General features: G+C 39.1%; 1 pseudogene; it reads left to right on the top strand.

Annotated features, from left to right (window-relative positions):
• Positions 1-5,083: 5,083 nt before the first annotated feature.
• On the top strand, positions 5,084-6,168 carry LOC129150059 (actin-related protein 2/3 complex subunit 2-like; annotated as a pseudogene).
• Positions 6,169-7,394: the final 1,226 nt, after the last annotated feature.

The following is a 7,394-nucleotide window of genomic DNA, read 5'->3' as shown; positions in this document are numbered from 1 at the left end:
TTATATATTATTATTAGTTCAGTGATTCAATTACTAATGTTTCAGCCAGGTTTTGAGCAGAAAAACAGAAAGCAGTCTAAATGTTTTAATCGGAGAGAATGAGAACAACAAATCTGTCTAGATGTTTTTGTTTTGGTTTAGTTTGTGTGTGTTTTTTTCTGTTGTTGTTAATATGTTTTTATTTATTTTGGGGGGAGAAAAAGGGGAAGGGAGAAGGAGAGAGAGAAACATTGATGAGAGAGAAATATCGATGAGAGAGAAACATCAACCAGCTGCCTCCTGCACAGCCCCTACTGAGGATAAAGCCTGCAACCTGGGCATGTGCCCTGACCAGGAATGGAACCAGCAACCTCTTGATGTATGGGACAACACTCTAACAACTGAGCCACACAGGCCAGGGCTGTCTAGATGTTTTAATCAAAAGGAATGGGTACAGCAGATCTGCTGCAAAATCTGTAAAGCAGCAGGAGGCTGGGCTTCTAGAGAAACAGACAAGAAGAAGAAGATACCCAGAGATCATAAGCGCTAATGAGCTAGGGCTGGCATAGATGAGTCAGCACCTACGAAAGATGGTATTGCAGTTCATTCTCAATCTCCCTCAAAGGTGCCACTCCACACAGCGGAAGAACCACTGAAATTGTGCTGCCTCTGCCCTGGTACTGTGGACCAGGATAAACCCTTACTTCCACAGAAAGCAACAATTATAGGAACCATGACCAGGAAGATCTTTCTTTCCCCTCCTCTCTTTTTACAACTCCAGCTCACCCCTTATTCTTTTTGCTGACCTAGTCCTTCCAGTAACTTGATAACCAGTTTCCTATATGAACTCCTTTCTGAAATAAGGAAAATAAAATCTCATTTATCCTTCTCATTATCCTTCTTGGTGTCAGTAAAATGGTTTTCCTCTATGCATGGGTCTAACAAAAACATATAGGATTCTGGCTCTATCTAGCTCACCAGGTCTAATCAGCACACCAACAATGTAGTGGACCAGCAGAATGCTCCACACATGTGGAAACCATCAAGGTTCATGAGTAATAACTATGGAAGAGTTAGAGTATTGATAAGAGCTTTTATTTAAGGCAATGAAGGTAAATGGCTGGCTGTTCTGACAATTTGAAGGTACATACTACTTCTGGTGGTCTTTGTTAATTGATATTTGAGGGGGAAGAAGTGTGGGGGTTATTTTCCATCTCCCCACATCAGTAGCTGAATATTAAGTGCCTTGCTTTGTTAATTTATTCCAATAAAAGTTCACAGCTTGAATAGCACCTACCATTGGAGTAATTAACAAATTAGCTATGTCATCCCCTGTAATAGATGCCTGTGGTAGGCACTTACATTAGATATAAATATCATTACACACAGAGCCATTACGAAAGGATCATCTATATTCTTTTCAACTTCCTTATAAAAAATCTTCCAATCTTGTTTTTTCTCATTATCCTTCCAAACTGTTTGGTTTTATCCTATCAAACTAATCATCAATCAGTATCAACCAATTCCTCTGGTTATATCCCCCATGGAGGCCTGGTGGACATAGATGCTTATTAAAAATATTTTCCTTCCCTCTGTCTATGGGTGGAACTTCTATGAGGAAGGAAAAGGACAATTAAGGGTTCCTCTTTAAACTGACATTTAATTACTGTTTATTTGAAAATAAATGACACACAGACAATTTAATCTGTTATTCTCAAAATTCTAAAATTTGCCTATGGTCACTTCTAGCATTGATGAAACAGCATCCCAGAACCAACTTTAAAAAAAAAAAAATAACATATTCAAGAGTAATTATAATAGTGGTAAAGTTAATATATCTATCACTATGCAGAAATAGCTATTTACAAATGCTATGTACATAGCATTTTTACCCCATGAATTTCAGTGGCGCCCAGTAGGTTTTACCTGTTTTTAATTTTTAATCTTTTTGAATAGATGTATTATTTATTGTATGTTATTAGCATGTTATCAAACTAAAAAGGATGCTGAGGGTTCCCCTGAACCAAGGTGGTAACAAAGACTGTTCCCTTGACCAAACTTTAGTCAGGTTCCTACATCTTCTCCTAGCCCATCTGTATATTTCCTTGTAAAGTCTAGTTTTAGCAAGAACCCTGCTAGATCGGTTTAACTGACCCTCCCCACCCCATGTCTGATCTCCCTTGATATGTGATCAGGTTCCTCATCCTCCACTATCCCCCAGGTGATACCCGATCACTCTGGCCTGTCTTCAGCAAGAATCCAGTTAGGTCAATTTAGCCAGAACCCTTTTTACTCCTGATTTTTCCTCTTAGTAATTTTCCACCCATTAACCCCACCCCAATTCTTGGCTACAAACTCCCACTTGCCCATACTGTATTTGAAATTAAGCCTAGTCTCTCCCACACTGTAAAAACCCATTGCAGCCGTCCCTATAACTATCACAATGGCTCTGAATAAAGTCTACCTTAGCATGTTTAGCAAACGTTATTGAATATTTTTTAACAGTTATCTGCACCCACCCAATCTCTCACTTATGAACATCCATGTTCCAAGAGCAAACACACACACACACACACACACACACACACACTGATATTGCAATCTGTGTCCGAGAATCATGTGATCTCTACTATAGTATTGCCATCCGTGCTATGATTTTGCCTAATGTTTATTCGTTATCCAAGCTAAGTAAATTTAGTGTTGGGTAAAGACTACTTTGTCTCAGAAGTTTGATTTCTAATCCAAGCCCAAGATCACTGCTGCTGATCAAGCAGAGAGAATGAGCAGCATGGCCTACAAACACAGGCAATTATCCATTAAACATTAAAGTACTGAATATTTACTAAATGACCTGAGATAAGACTAGGCACTAATAAACATAAATAAATGAAGAAAAATGACTTTTGCTTCAAATAATCATGTTTCATACAACTAACATTTTATAAATTTAATGTGATACATGTTGTATCAGAATTGGAAAGAGATGGAGGGAAAATGAAGAGGAAGAGGAAAATATTCATAATGAAGGCAAGCTAAGAGAGGTGAGCAAAATTATACATGGCCCTTGCCTTTGTGGAGTGTAAGGCAAATGTCTGCTTATAGAATAAATATGTGGGAAAACCTGCAGCTGCTGAAGTTTTAACCGAATCCAACAGGAATCTCCTGACTATCTTGTTGACTATGCTAAGGAGTGCAAATTTTATTCATTTTTAAAAGTTTTGTTTAACTTTCAAAGTGTCAGTTAACTGATTGCCCATACATTCATCAGTCTACAATCCCGTTACATTTTCTATATTATTTTACTGAATTATAAGTAGTACGACTGATACATAAATTTATAACCCTTCAGCTTTGAAATTCAGAATATAATAAGGTGGTTTCTTAAAACCCATCACATCATAAATAATGTGATTTTTTTATGTGGCAAAAACTGTACTGCTAAATATCAGGAAAATAAAAATAGAGGGGTAATGTCTGCCGCTCTTAAACTGTTCAACCAGGAATTCAGATGAGAGGAAATAGGAACCCTGCCTCTTTCCTGTTCTCTAATTATTATATTATTTTATCCTAAAGAATTTAGAGTGGCTTTTCTCTCCAAGGATGGGAGGATGGTAAGCTGCCTAAACCTCAGCCTCAGGAATATCTCTAAAGCATTCAACATAGCAAATCCTTTCAAAAGATTAGGTAGTTATAAATTGTTATGTTAAATGTTGCATTCTCCAACAAAGAACCAAAATAAGTAATCTTATTATCACATATATGTAAGCATCACTTGGTTACCTAAAAGACAGAAAACTGTTCATAGCACAAAGCAATTTCTACATGTAAACAAAAAAGCAATTATAAAATTTCATAAGCATAAAACTATAAAGTAATACCTCAGATTTAATCTCTCTAGTCAATTATATGTGATTTTATTAACTAAGGAAAGCTCATCTTCAAAAGATTAATTTCTGAATCTCCACCCATGTTTATTTCACAATTATAAATAATATGAATTTAATAGGAAAATGTATCAATCATAAGCATATTAATGCATGAAAGTTTATAGAGCCATATAGTGAACTTTGGAAATGCAAAAGTAATTATACTATTAGGATAAACTTTAAACTATAGTAGTCTGAAATTCCATGTGTAGCTCAATATAATTTATATGAAAGTCTTTATCACTGAAAGAAATAATGCCTCATCATACCACTTTAGAATTGTTTTTAAGAATTCTCTGAAACCATCTACTTGCTAAGAAATAAAGAAAAGTCAAATGCAAAAAGATACCTATAATGTATTCATGTCCTTCAGCCCTCAGTAGATAAATCATTCTTATTCAAATGAAATCCTTGACTTTTTTTTTTTTCTGCTCCTATGTTCAAGAGATATGCTAAGGGTATACAAATTCTCAGAGAACATTCTGCCTCTCTATTTCGTTTTCCTTTGAGGATGAAGAATAAAACTAGTGAGAGGAATGCAACCTAAAATGAAACCTCAAAGGATAATTAATTGAAAAGTGATGCAGGACATGAACTATTTGGTGGAGAAGTTTCATGTTTTGTTATTCCTATCCACAAAGTCCTGTGAGATTTTTCTCCTTATCAGACAGAATGTTCAATGTACTAACTGTAAACTTAAGGAGAACTGAGACATTTTAGAACTCCCCTATTGCGGCAGCAATGTTATTTTCCTCTAAATTGGCTTAACGGTGATTGCCCAGGGACCAGTTTGAGGTATCAGAAAAAAATTAACTAGAGCTGATATCACCTACAGTGCCTGGCTAAAACAGAATTATTCACCTTAAAGTGGTGACTAACTTAATGGAAGCCAGGTTGGGAAGGGAGTCCAATGTGCCTTAGCATTGTAATGCCAGTGCTGTTGTGCTTTCAAAACCGGAATCTTAGTAACAGGAAGAATATGCTATTATTGTGCATGTATAAGCTAGAATGAATTAACTCCAAAAATTAGTAAAAAAATAAATAAATAAAATAAATAAAAGTAAAAAAATAAAAGTAACCTTCACGGCCAGGGGCTGGGCGGGGACCGGTCTTGTGGGTGAGGCGGCAGAGGGGCGGGGGCTCGGCAGGCGGGTTCAGGCATCAGGGCCAGGGCAGCCATGATCCTGCTGGAGGTGAACAACCGCATCATCGAGGAGATGCTCCCGCCCAAGTTCGAGAACCGCGGCAGGAAACCAACCAGAAGCAGTAGAAGTAACATTTGCAGCCCTAGCTGGTGTGGCTCAGTGGACAGAGCGCCGGCCTGTGGACTGAAGAGTCCCGGATGGATTCTGGTCAAGGGCACATGCCTGGCTTGCGGGCTCGATCCCCAGCAGGGGGCGTGCAAGAGGCAGCCGATCAATGATTCCCTCTCATCATTGATGTTTCTCTCTCTCTACCTCTCCCTTCCTCTCTGAGATCAATAAAAATATTTTTTTTTAAATAAGTAACATTTGCAGATTATGATGGGGTCCTCTATCATATTTCAAATCCTAATGGAGACAAAACAAAAGCGATGGTCAGTATTTCTTTGAAATTCTACCAGGACCTTCAGAAGGCACATGGTGCTGATGAGTTACTAAAGGGAGTGTATGGGAGCGTCTTGGTAAATCCAGAATGGGGATCCAATGTCTCTCTGCTATAGGACCTTGAAAATCTGCCTGCATCCACAGATGCCATTGTGCATCAGGCTGGCATGTTGAAACGAAACTGTTTTGCCTCCGTCTTTGAGAAATACTTCCAGTTCCACGAAGAGGGCAAGGAAGGAGAGAGCAGGGCCGTTATCCATGATGAGACCAGGTATGTGGAGCCTAAAATGGACAGAGTCACGGCAGTCTTCAGCACAGTTTAAGGATGACGACGGTGTGGTCATTGGAAAGGTGTTCATGCAGGAGTTCAGAGAAGGACGCAGAGCCAGCCCCGGGGCCCCTTAGCCACAGGGAACCTCCTCTGGAGCTGAAAACCACCGATGCTGCTGTGGGGGACAACATCGGCTACCTCACTCCGTGCTGTTCCCTCGCCACACCAGTGCCGGCGCTCCAGACAGCACCATCAGCCTGATCCACATCACGTGCTCTAAGGCTACATTCACACACGGTTGTGGGCAAGATCATCCGACTTCCTCGGGGTGCGGCACCGTGCACGCCCAGATGCCGAGAGGAAAGAAAGGAAAGCCATCACCGGGAAGACGTTTTCATCCCGCTAACTCGGGAACAGGAAGAGGAAGCCTGGCAACTGAAGGCTGGAACACTTGCTCCTGGGTGGATAATAGGAGCTTTTAATGTTGCACCTCTTCGGGTTCTCAAGGGATTCACCATTTCGGTTCCATTTTGTACTCGTTTGGAAAATAATCTGCAGAAACGAGCTGTGCTTGCAAGGACTTGATAGTTCCCAAGAATTTTTTTTTATATATCCACTTGATCAACTTAATTCCTTTTCTTTATCGTCCCGCCCTCACTCCCCTTCCCTTCCACTTTCCTTCCAAGCTCTTTTGCTTTGCAATATGTTACTGGTCATGAGTTGCGGGATAATGCAATCTTAACTTGTTTTCCCCTGCGTATTTGAGTTCGAAACTCCTGTATCTAAAGAAATACGGTTGGGGTCATTAATAAAGAAAATCTTTCTATCTTAAAAAAAAAAAAAGTAGCCTTCACAGTTGCAACATGTGCTGCTTTTTAAATAATTAATAAGGGAAATCAATAAAGCTCTGTGTGTTGCATGGGAGACCAAATTGGCATTAAAGTATAAACAATGGGCGGAAAGCCTTTTTTTTTTTTTTTTTTTTTTTTAGCCTAGAAACAAAGATAGGAGGACCTCCTTTAGCACCTGGACAATGTCTAAGAAAGTCACCCTCACAAGATATAGGAGATTTTGTTATCCCTTTTCTGTGGGTAATAGTTGAAATCCCTGTTGAAGAAGAAACACCAGAATAGGGGTATTCAAAGAAGAGGTTGGGGAAGGAAAGCAAGGATTTTTAAAGGTATTAATACAGCCTTTGACATGTGTTCCTTTTACACTTTTAGAATCAAAATTTCACCTCTTTTTAAAAAATTATATTTTAACAGTTTTATAAATCTTCTCTAAGTCACCGACATGGATTCACCTGAGATAGCCATAAGCTATTTTTCACAGGCTGCTTAAGCTCATGCACATCTTTTCCTTCCTTGTAGAATGAGTCTCAATGGGTTTCTTTTTCCTTTTTCTACCTGGAATGTCATACTTAAGAATGATTCTCACTTAATCAATTCTGACAAGGACACTATTAAGGAACACAAATTGACTTAATATGTGGAAACAACGCCCTCTACAAAGCTGGCTCCGTATCTGGTTTCTAAGGCTTCAGCCTCGCTGGCTGGGCAGGAACCTTAGCTGACTTTGTGAGAGGAATTTGCCCACACTTACAGGAACCACAGGTAAAATCTCGTGACAGAG

This window comes from Eptesicus fuscus, chromosome 8 (genome assembly GCF_027574615.1).
Source record: "Eptesicus fuscus isolate TK198812 chromosome 8, DD_ASM_mEF_20220401, whole genome shotgun sequence".
NCBI classification, from domain to species: Eukaryota; Metazoa; Chordata; class Mammalia; order Chiroptera; family Vespertilionidae; genus Eptesicus; species Eptesicus fuscus.
This window is presented reverse-complemented; position numbering and strand designations above follow the sequence as displayed.